At 50.6% G+C, this 10,842-nt stretch overlaps 1 long non-coding RNA gene across 1 annotated transcript; it reads right to left on the bottom strand.

Moving 5' to 3' along the window:
• Window positions 1-8,631: 8,631 nt before the first annotated feature.
• Window positions 8,632-10,540, bottom strand: LOC125160886 (uncharacterized). Its single transcript, XR_007150401.1, has 3 exons — window positions 10,158-10,540; window positions 9,518-9,576; window positions 8,632-8,758 (listed from the first exon to the last, which is right to left on the bottom strand). It is a non-coding gene; the product is annotated as an uncharacterized LOC125160886 (long non-coding RNA).
• Window positions 10,541-10,842: the final 302 nt, after the last annotated feature.

A 10,842-nucleotide genomic window follows, 5' to 3' on the forward strand; every position in this document is an offset into this window, starting at 1 on the left:
TCCTGTAAGCCGACCAAACTCCCGTGGACCCTTGAGGAACTTGGGTTTGAGCTGCACGGGCGCATGTATACTCGGACTTTTTTTGGATAACTACAGCAGAGTATGTAAATGTATTTTCCCTTCCTTATGATTTTCTTAATAACATTTTCTTTAGCTTACTTTTTTGTAAGAATACAGGGAATAACAGATAGAAGAAATACGTGTTAACCGACTGTGTTACCAGTAAGGCTCCTGGTCAGAAGTAGGCTCTTAGTAGTTAAGTTGCTGGGACAAGTCCAAGATTATATGTAGGTTGTTGCTAGCACAGGAGGTCAGACCTCCTGACCCCCACGTTGTTCAAGGGTTCACTATATATATTAGTTATAAATTACAATATCGGAATCCTTTTTGTGGGGAGGGAAATGAATTTTTTCCTTTTCCTTCCATTACTTTAAATTTGGTGATGAGAATTTTTGTGACCTCTTTTGGTTATAGAAGCTGATTTTCGGGGCGCCTGGGTGGCGCAGTCGGTTAAGCGTCCGACTTCAGCCAGGTCACGATCTCGCGGTCCGTGAGTTCGAGCCCCGCGTCGGGCTATGGGCTGATGGCTCAGAGCCTGGAGCCTGCTTCCGATTCTGTGTCTCCCTCTCTCTCTGCCCCTCCCCCGTTCATGCTCTGTCTCTCTCTGTCCCAAAAATAAATAAACGTTGAAAAAAAAAAATTAAAAAAAAAAAAAAAAACTAGACATTTTTGGGGCGCCTGGGTGGCACAGTCGGTTAAGCGTCAGACTTCAGCCAGGTCACAATCTCGCGGTCCGGGAGTTCGAGCCCCGCGTCGGGCTCTGGGCTGATGGCTCAGAGCCTGGAGCCTGTTTCCGATTCTGTGTCTCCCTCTCTCTCTGCCCCTCCCCCGTTCATGCTCTGTCTCTCTCTGTCCCAAAAATAAATAAACGTTGAAAAAAAAAAAATTAAAAAAAAAAAAAAGAAGCTGATTTTCTTTGATTAACAGGACCGCATTTTAGAACTCAAGAAAGAGCATGTCCCAGACCTTGTAGTACGTCCTGAGCCAAGAGTATAGAGGTAGATAAAAGCAGTCAGGATTCCCTTTTCCTTTGTGGCTTCCTGTGAGCATGGGGAAGGGGGTTCATTCAAGAGGTGGAAGGAAGGTCTGAAAATCCACGTGGGTCCATAGGTCTTAGCATCGGCTGGATGATGTAATCCTCAGGGTGGTTTTGACAAAGCCAAGGACATCAGGTGGTCCAGTGGGCTGGCAGAGTTGAGAATGGTTGTTTGAGGGCAGAGGTTCTCAACCTTGCTGAATGGTTGCATCACCAGAGGAGACTTAGTGATGACTGAAGGATAGCTTTGGGCCTTCCACACCCCCGTGCACATGCATGCACATGCTCACGGGGTGAGCTGATGTCGTTGCTCTCCTTTGCACCCTGGGTGTCGATATGTTCAATAGTGCTTCTGTTGGGCAGCCAAGATGGAGAGCCACTGGATGGAATGTGAATTTTTAAAGTAAACAGGGTCAATAGCGTCTAAGGAATTAATGCCACCATTTATAGGGAGCCATTTTGGTTCGCGGAAGGGCACAGTCAAGTCTGGTGTATTGGGTTGTGGAGCAAGCAAGATGAATGGGAAGCTGGGGATGGAGTGACACGTGAGGAGAGGGAGTAAAAGCAGAGTCCCCAGGGGAAAAGCTGAGGGGACGTGCTGTGTCTTTGTTTTCCATTTCTCACCTGGGGTTGGGGAAGAACCAGGATGCCCAGGAAGCTCCCTTTGATTCACGCCCACAGATAGCAGTCCTTTTCACTGCAGGATACTCTATTACTTGTCTGTGATCTACCTGAAAGTGTATTTCAAACCAAATTGAGCAAGTAGAACACGGTGGGTAACAGCGCATAACTCCTGGACCAGCAGGTGGAATTCTAGAATTTTCCAGCCACTCTCCGAGTGTCCTTTGCAGGCAGCTCCCTGGACCTCCGTGTCCTCCCGTGTAAGATGAGGGAATGTGAAGAGACTGATTATCCCTCAAGTCCCTTTCTGCTCCCTCTTCCCAGCCAGGGGAGCCCTGTCTCCTCCACACGCTGACCTGAGGACGTGCTTGAGAAGTACCCGTCCGCGCCAGAACAGACATTTTGTTGGCGTTGTAATTTCTTCAGCACCGACTTCCCTGGCGCCTTCCAGCTCAGCTCACTCGTCACTCTTGCAGTGTGTCTGTCGCTGTTTGTACACAAAGACAATAGATAGCAGAAATGTGTGCCCATAAGTCACAAAGTCCACAGCAGGCATCCATAAGCCTTGACCGCTCAGGCAGAATGCGGCGTGCGTGCCTGCACGGGTATGTCTGTGCACACGCGTGTGCGACACATGTTTCTCAGGTGGAAATGCTTCCAGAGCTCGGAGGCAGGGCCGTGGATTTGTTGGATGAGAACTTCTGCGGGCACAGTCACTTTGATCGCCTGACTTCCTTAGCTATTAAGAGAACATAACCACGCGGTAATAAACAGCCTCGCCAAGGATGTTCTGGTTTCCAGTTTGGTGTTACTTATCTGTGAAAACAGAAAGGAATCTCTGACGAGCTGGGCCGGCCGAGAGACCTGCCTGGAAGGGCATCAGCTGTGCGTGGGGTGTGATGGGGTCTTGCGTGGGAGGGACCCAAGGCTGATCATGTTTTCTTCACGGTAATGGTACTTGAAAAGTAAGATTTTCCTCTCTCTGTTGTCCAGCCTACCAGACGAATGCCCCTCATTTTGTGACTCTGGTTATGTATGAACAACGCGTAGTAAAACCTTTACTACTGGGAACCCAGCTTTGAACTTGGGTAGATGAGACCAGCAGTCATGTATGATTACAGCGCCTGAAGCCAGTGTGTAGTTTCTGGGTACATCCTTGACTCTGGGCACATTCAGCTCAACTTCCTAAACCTTCTTATCCTATGTTTTTGAGAAATGAGAGTTAATGAACTTCAGGCCCCAAATCTCTCCTTCTTACAAAAAGGGCTCCGTTACGGACTAAATTCTCCATTCTCAGGCATGCGTGCGCACACACACACAAAGAATTAACACATTGTATAAAACTATAATTATCTACAACAGAAAACCAAATATTTTTCTGGTTAAATACTAGTTCCCCAGAAATTTCTGGTTATCAGATCAAATCAAATCCTGGGAAGACTTCTTTATAAGAGGATTTTTTTTTTTTTGCTCCTCTTCTAGGACTCTAAACTGTGCATATGTTTTTAAGATCCCACGCTTCCCATTTCAAACCTAACTGATAACTTACAGTTTGCAGATTATTAAGTAATTTCACATACTCTATTTTATTATAGTAGCACAACCTGTTGTGCCCCAGGACAGATATTTCTGTTTCGTGGCTGAAAGAATCAAGACACAGCAAGATCGTTGAGCAGGATGGAGAGGACTTAGCAGCCGACCTTCAGAAACCTTCTTCCCCGCCACAAGTGGAAAGAAACCCAGAGCCCGAAAGATGGGAGAGGGCCTGGAGATCATCGAGAATGACATCTCCTTGTAGGATTTCCAGCCCTTTCTGGAACACATCCAGGGACTGGAAACTTCTGCCTTTGTTGACAGGTTCTATTTGCTGGAATGGTGTTGCTTATGGTTCCACGAAACCTGCCTTCACGTGACTTCCCACAGTCCTGGCGTTAAACCTTTAAACTACATAAAGTCGGTTAACTCCTGCTTCACAGGACAAGCCAGCGTCTCTGAGAAGTTCAGGCGGCTGTCACGTGGGCCCCTTCCCAGGAAAATTCTCTCTGTTTCCTTCAACTTACTTAAAAGCGTGATCCAAGTAACCGTGCATTTAGCAGGTAGAGACACCTCTTTATCCAACCCTTGCTATCTCTTGCAATTTCACAGGCTTCCACATGTTCTTTCCGATTTTATTGTTATTTCTTCTTCTTCTGTTTAAGGACGCCATGGGCAAAGGTTAAAGATTAACTTGCAGAGCTGTGAGTAAATCTGGGGTATATTCAACACACGCAGGCTTTTCAGAGTGGAGCATAATCTTTTATGAAAATCTCCAGGGAGGGAAGGCTGAGGGTTACCGGTGGAAGGCTGTGACACTCACCGCCGACTCTGGTTTGCTTACGGAAAAGGAAAGCGCAATCCTGCAAAACTCTATGACAACAATATGACAGCAACGAGCCTTTTGCAAAGCAAGTATTATTTCTGTCTAGCTGACAGAAGGTGTTCCCTTCTAAGGTCTCTGTCTTTCTGTTTGATCTCGATGGAGTGGTTCAGCCTCACTTGGAAGCAAGAGGCTCCAACTACTTGTAATTCACCTTTTTGTCCCCTTGAGAAAAACAGGATACCCCTGACAAAAGGTTATCTGTGTCCTGGGATCTTCTTGTGCAAGAGGGGAAAGGAGCCTGTTAACAGCAACATCAGGAAATGAAAGCCGCCTGTCCCCTCGTTGGCCACGCAAGCCACAGGGCAGCCCTGATCCAGCCACCTGCAGAGACATCGGCTTTCTTGGGATCTCTAGAGTAGGGCAGTCTGGTCCTCACGACAGCATCAGCCTGATAGGACCCTCCATCCTCGGGACAGTGCTTTTCTGGGCCCAGGGGGCTTTTATAGAAATGCACTGAGCCCCTCAACTACGTTAGCATAACTAGGGAAAGGCAAATTGAAATCACAGTGAGAAAACACCCAATGCAAAAATCCAACATTAAAAAATTTTTTTTTCATACGTTTATTTGTTTTGAAAGGGAGAGAGAAGGAGAGAGGAGAGAGAGAGAGCGCATGGGAAGGAGCGAGGCACAGAGAGAGAGAGAGGGAGAGGCTCAATCCCAAGCAGGCTCCACACCGTCAGCACGGAGCCCGACCAGGGGCTCGATCTCGCAACCACCGGATCACGATCTGAGCTGAAATCAAGAGTCAGATGCTTAACCCACTGACCCACCCAGGTGCCCAGAGAAGTCTACCATTTTTTAGAGATTTGTAACACTAAATTTTGGCGAAGGCGTGAAACAGTGAGAGCCCTGCACACAGATCGTGGGGAGGGCTACGACTTGCAGCTGCTGACGTTGATGATGTCACCCGGAATCACACTGCGAGGCGCATGCCCACAAGAAATCGTGCAGACGTGCCCCAAGGGACACGTACAGGAAGGTTTAGAGCTTCAAACTGAAAGCCGGTCAAATCCCCATCAACAGTAGGACTCATGGCTGTCGGTGTGTTTATATAACGAGGTACCAGACAGTGGCAGGAGCGAAGGGGCATGCGAACCGTGAGATCATGACCTGGGCCGAAGTCGGACGCTCAACCAACTGAGCCACCCAGGCACCCAGTATGGTTACGTTTATATAGGGTTCAGCACAGGTAAAGCTGAAATGTCATACTGAGGGACACTGAGGTAGAGTCCTTGGTATGGGATAGCATGTTTAGAAAAACTAAGGGAATTCTGACGGTGCAAATCACAGTACCGTTACTGGGGGAGGGGGACCGTGTGGGGGCAGGGAGGCATGTGGGGGCTTCTGGAGTGTGGGGAGGGGTCAGATGCTTGCCCAGAGTTTACACAGGCTGCTTCAAAACGATGGTTTCTATGTCTGTATGTTCATATTGGGTGCATTTTGCTGTACCTGTGTTGCCTTTCACAGTGCTTGGAGACAGATTTTAGTATTTTTTACTTTTAATTTATTTTTTGTTTAACCTCAAGTTGCCTAACATACAGTGTAGTCCTGGCTTCAGGAGTAGAACCCGGGGATTGCTCATCCCCGCATGTGTCCTCCTTAGTGCCCATCGCCCCTTGTGCCCATCACCCATTGAGCCCCTCCCCCCACCCAGCACCCTGCCAGCAACCCTCAGTCTGTTTCTGTGTTTAAGAGCCTCTTAGGGTTTACCTCTCTCTCTGTTTTTCTCTTATTTTTCCTTCCCTTCCCCATACGTTCGTCTGTTGTGTTTCTTAAATTCCACACATGAGTGAAATCATATGCTATTTGTCTTTCTCTGACTGACTTGTTTGGTTTAGCATAATACATTCTAGTTCCATCCACATTGTTGAGCATGGCAAGATTTCATTCCTTTCGATCACTGAGTAGTATTCCGTACACACACACACACACACACACACACACACACACACACGCGCGCGCGCGCACACATCTTCTTTATCCATTCATCCATTGATGGGCATTTGGGCTCCTTCCATACTTCGGCTATTGTCGATAGCGCTGCTATAAACATGGGGGTGCATGTGTCCTTTTGAAACAGCACACCTGGGGGCGCCTGGGTGGCGCAGTCGGTTAAGCGTCCGACTTCAGCCAGGTCACGATCTCGCGGTCCGTGAGTTCGAGCCCCGCGTCAGGCTCTGGGCTGATGGCTCAGAGCCTGGAGCCTGTTTCCGATTCTGTGTCTCCCTCTCTCTCTGCCCCTCCCCCGCTCATGCTCTGTCTCTCTCTGTCCCAAAAATAAATAAACGTTGAAACAGCACACCTGTATCCCGTGGATAAATACCCAGTAGTGCAATTGCTGGGTCGTAGGGTAGGTCTGTATTTAATTTTTTGAGGAACCTCCACGCTGTTTTCCAGAGCGGCTGCACCAGTTTGCATTCCCACCAACAGTGCAAGACTTTCTCCGCATCCTCGCCAGCATCTGTTGTTGTCTGAGTCGTTAACGCAGACGGATTTTAAAATGTATTCTGCGTGTGGTGGGCGAGCACACCGTGCAATGTGGTGGCACGGGGCACTGTTTTCCGGGCGGCCACTGGACGTGGGAAGGCCACGTCGGTAGAGGCCGGTTGTGCGCACAGACCTGGCGGTAGTTACAAAAGCTGCTCTGGGGAGCACCTGGCCAGCTGGCGGAAAGCAGCAGCATGGAGGAGAACGCGTGTGGTCTCCAAAAGCTGGGCGGGCCAGGAAGGAGGTGGCCGGGGCCGGCAACCGGAGGGGAAGAAACCGCGAGCAGTGGAGTGCAGAGTGGGTCTACCCAGAAAGTAGAAGCAGGCTGGAAAATGGTAACAGAGCCTTGGGGGAGGACTGTCCGCTGACCCTGGGAGGAAGGACGCACTGTCCGCGCTGTCCTCAGTGAGCGCGCCGGGGGCCCTCCACCACCGCGGTGTGATCAGCGGTCAGGCCGGGGTGCAACCCGCTCTGGTTTCTGCAAGAATCCGGGGCCCCTGACTCCTGGGTGCGCAGTGGCCTCCGACATGGGGGCCACTGATCTGCGTGTGCATTCAGCTCAGACACCTGCGCGGTTCCTCGCGTTCTGCAGAGCTGGCTTTGTGAAACCTGGGTGCTGATTCACGATCACTTAAAAGAAGGAGATGCGGAGAGAAGGCGCCGGGACTCCGCGGGCGCCCACAGGTCCCGGGCACAGAAGCTCAAGGGCGAACGGAGAGAGGCGTCCTCTCCCGTGGCTGCTGCTTCTTCCTCTGATGCCCTCAACCAGCCCGGCGTTCGCGCCTGCCGACTGTGGTGCACCACCCTTGTGGGAACTTGGGTGCCAAGCTCCCGGGACAGGGCTGTCCCCTCCAGCCTCCCCTCCCACCAGAGCCTCAGCCCGGAAGAAACCTTCCTCGACGTTCGCGCGTCCGGGGGGGGGGGGGGGGGGGGGGGGCCGACCAAGCGGGTCCGCTGTCCCCTCCCCCCGCTCTTTGCTTGCTAGCTTGCTTGCTTGTCCTTTTCCGGAATGTTTTCCTAGCCAGGATGTTTGGGTTGAGAGGCCTGCTGCTGACAAAGCCACCGAAGAGTTGCCTGGTTTCTGGAAAGAGTAGGACGCCCCGTTGGTCACCTTGCCAAACTAGGTGGCAAATGCCATGGTCTCTGCAGATTTCCTTGAAAAATTGGCCCACCTCAGTATTGGATTTTTTTTTTTTTTGTTTTTACTGTTTATTGTTTGGGGGGGCGGTGAGCCAGAGGCATCAGGACTTTGAAACACTCTCTGGAGGGTGGTTCTCAGAATGCGGTGCCTAGACCAGCAGCGTGAACAAGGTGGCATCGCCTGGGAAAGAAATGTGCCCCACCCGGACCTGCAGAGCCAGGAACGCGGACGGGGGTCGGGGGGACGCAGCCTCAGACTCGAATGGCTGATTCTGGCGCATGCTACAGTCTGCTTCTAAATTTTCCAGTCCTCAGACTGGGGAAGGGGCATTGGTTTTTATTTGTTTGGTTTTGTTTTTTTGTTTTCATTTCCGTTCCATTATGGATCAGGACTTTTGTAAAATGCGACAGAAATGAAAAAAATGAGAAAGCTAGAAGATGTACAGAATGCAAACCCAAATTTTGTATTCCTAGATCCGAAGCTGTACAGTTGCTCCGTGAAAATTGCTAGAAACCTTTCTAAATGGCATCCTCTCAATTTCTGCGCTGGCGTCTCAGAGAACCAGCAGCCAGCAGCGTGCCCAGGGGCTCTGGCCGGCTGACCGGGCTCAGAGCGGCCAGGCCAGCGGGCCTTGGACAACCTTCCTCGCTGACTGCCAGGACCGCCGGGTACACGGCAAAGCCCCGGGTGGGGAGATGCAATGAAAAGCAGACTCTCCTCCCAACCGAGACAGCCTCATCACAGAGGCAGAAGAGACAGAAATTCATTTTATTATTGAATAAACATTCAGCCCCCCTGCGAAGACAGAAATCTCTCCTCTGTGTAGCCACAGATGGGGCCACTCCTGTCGGGTCGCATTTGCCACCTGGAGCCCGGGGACGAGTCAGGCCCCTGTCTCCCCGAGACCCCGGGAGGTGAGGCGGATCTTTCTCCACGATTACTTTTCAGAGATTCGCTCCTGGGTCCTTGAGGCGGCATTTCTGAGGGGAGACACTGGCCAGAGGCATTTAGCCATTAAAAACATTTCCGTACAAACAAGGTTTGAAAAGGACAGAGAAGGAAATTCTGAAAGAAAAGGAGGAGAGTGTCTCTTTCTTCTGTTCCGTGGGGACACTTAATTTGTATCTGGGCTCACACCACACAATTCCCATCTTTTCTTTTCAGCCTTCTGTGTGGCTTGCGTTTTGGGAGCGTATTGGGAGTCTGTGAGTTATCACCGCAAATAATCTTCCTTCCCAGTTTCATTCTAAATTGATTCACGACAGGGTGCCCACATGGGGGGTGGGGGGACCAGGGTTAAAGAGATGGCTTTCATTTTTGACTTTGGTTATTAAAGAGAAATTGGGTATTTTCCCACTTTGTTCTAAAGTTTATTTTTAGCTACGATTACTTAAAATGATTCATTTTCTTAGACATCTAGGAAATGTTAATTACTGCAGATAAGACTCTATTCTAAAGCCTACTACAAAGGCTCGCCCCCCCTTCTTCTTTAGCACATATAAAGGAGATGATGTTAAAATGCTCTTACGCAAATTTAAAAATTTGGCTGTTGCCTTAACAGTGCTAATGACAGTTAATGCATTCCCAAAGCCTCTCTGTGACCCAAAATATTCAAGTGCGTAGAATTGTTTCAGGACCACCCTGCAAATAAACTAGAAGGAGACTTTTTTCCTGGAGATTAGTTCCCTGGACAAGGGATTCAGTTCGAATTTAAGGGATAAAAAACAACTGTGGACTCAGTGAGGTACTTACAGAAGTCTCTGCGGACAAAGGCTGAAACCCTCTTCTCCCAGATCACAGTCATGGGGGAGCTACAGAATCAGAGAGGAACGGTCACAGCGATGGTTAGGGGGGATTGTCCTTCAGAAAGCAAGGCAGAGGAAGGTGGGAAGAGGGCTATCACAGGAAGGAGAGGAATGGGTTATCACCAGGAGGTGGGGAGAAGGCCATACAGGAAGGAAGGGAGAGGGCCATCACAGGAAGGTGGGGAGAAGGCCATCACTGGAAGGAGGGAAGAGGGCCATCACAGGAAGGAGGGGGGAGGGCTAACACAGGAAGGAGAGGAAAGGGCCATCACAGGAAGGAGGCAAGAGGGCCATCACAGGAAAGTGAGGGGAGGGCCAACACAGGAAGGTGGGGAGAGGGCTATCACTGGAAGGTGGGAAGAGGGCCATCACAGGAAGGTGGGGAGAGGGCTATCACTGGAAGGGAGAAGGCCATCACAGGGAGGAGGGGAGAGGGCCATCACAGGAAGGTGGGGAGAGGGCCATCACAGGAAGGTGGGGAGAGGGCCATCACAGGAAGGTGGGGAGAGGGCTATCACTGGAAGGGAGAAGGCCATCACAGGGAGGAGGGGAGAGGGCCATCACAGGAAGGTGGGGAGAGGGCTAACATGGGAAGGTGGGGAGAGGGCTTCACAAAGATGGGTCAGGGGTGATCAGGAAGAACCAGCTTCTCGATGAGATCTCGTCACACTTGTGCCAGGACCAGTTGGAAGGAGGCTGGGAATGGTAGTGTTCAACTCAGTCTTGCTTGTAGACCAACCGCGGAGAGATGCAGGCCTGTGTTGTCCCTGACCTAGGGACTGCCCTGTGCTGCTTGGAGGAGGAACGTTTCATCCTCCGAAGGTAGCCCTGCTGAGGCGAATCAGGATGCCCCAGGGCCTTGGCACCCATGCCTCTTACTGTCAAAGCCGTTGTGACTCCTTCAGTCTCTATGCCATCCCTCCTCCCTTGGGCTCCTTGCCCGTAAACACAGACAAGCAGAGGCACGTGTGCTGCGATGTAGTACGGAGCAGGAATGCCAGCCAGCTGACTTCTGGAAGGTTCCAGGTGGAACGTGCTGGAGAAATAGAATGAAAAACAGAATCTTCCAGCCCAGAAATGTTGTCCACAAACATAGTGGAGGAAGACAACCACTTTTATCGTGTGAATAAGAGGCCCGCATGAGATGCGTATTCTAGGCAATCGAGGAACTTTCAAGAAGAAACTCGACCACCCAGGGAGTCCAGCCGACACCGCCTGCGTCACACGTGTTTCCTGATACGCGGGAACTAGTCCTCGAGTCCGTGGCCTTTC

Source organism: Prionailurus viverrinus, chromosome A2 (assembly GCF_022837055.1).
Source record: "Prionailurus viverrinus isolate Anna chromosome A2, UM_Priviv_1.0, whole genome shotgun sequence".
NCBI lineage: Eukaryota > Metazoa > Chordata > Mammalia > Carnivora > Felidae > Prionailurus > Prionailurus viverrinus.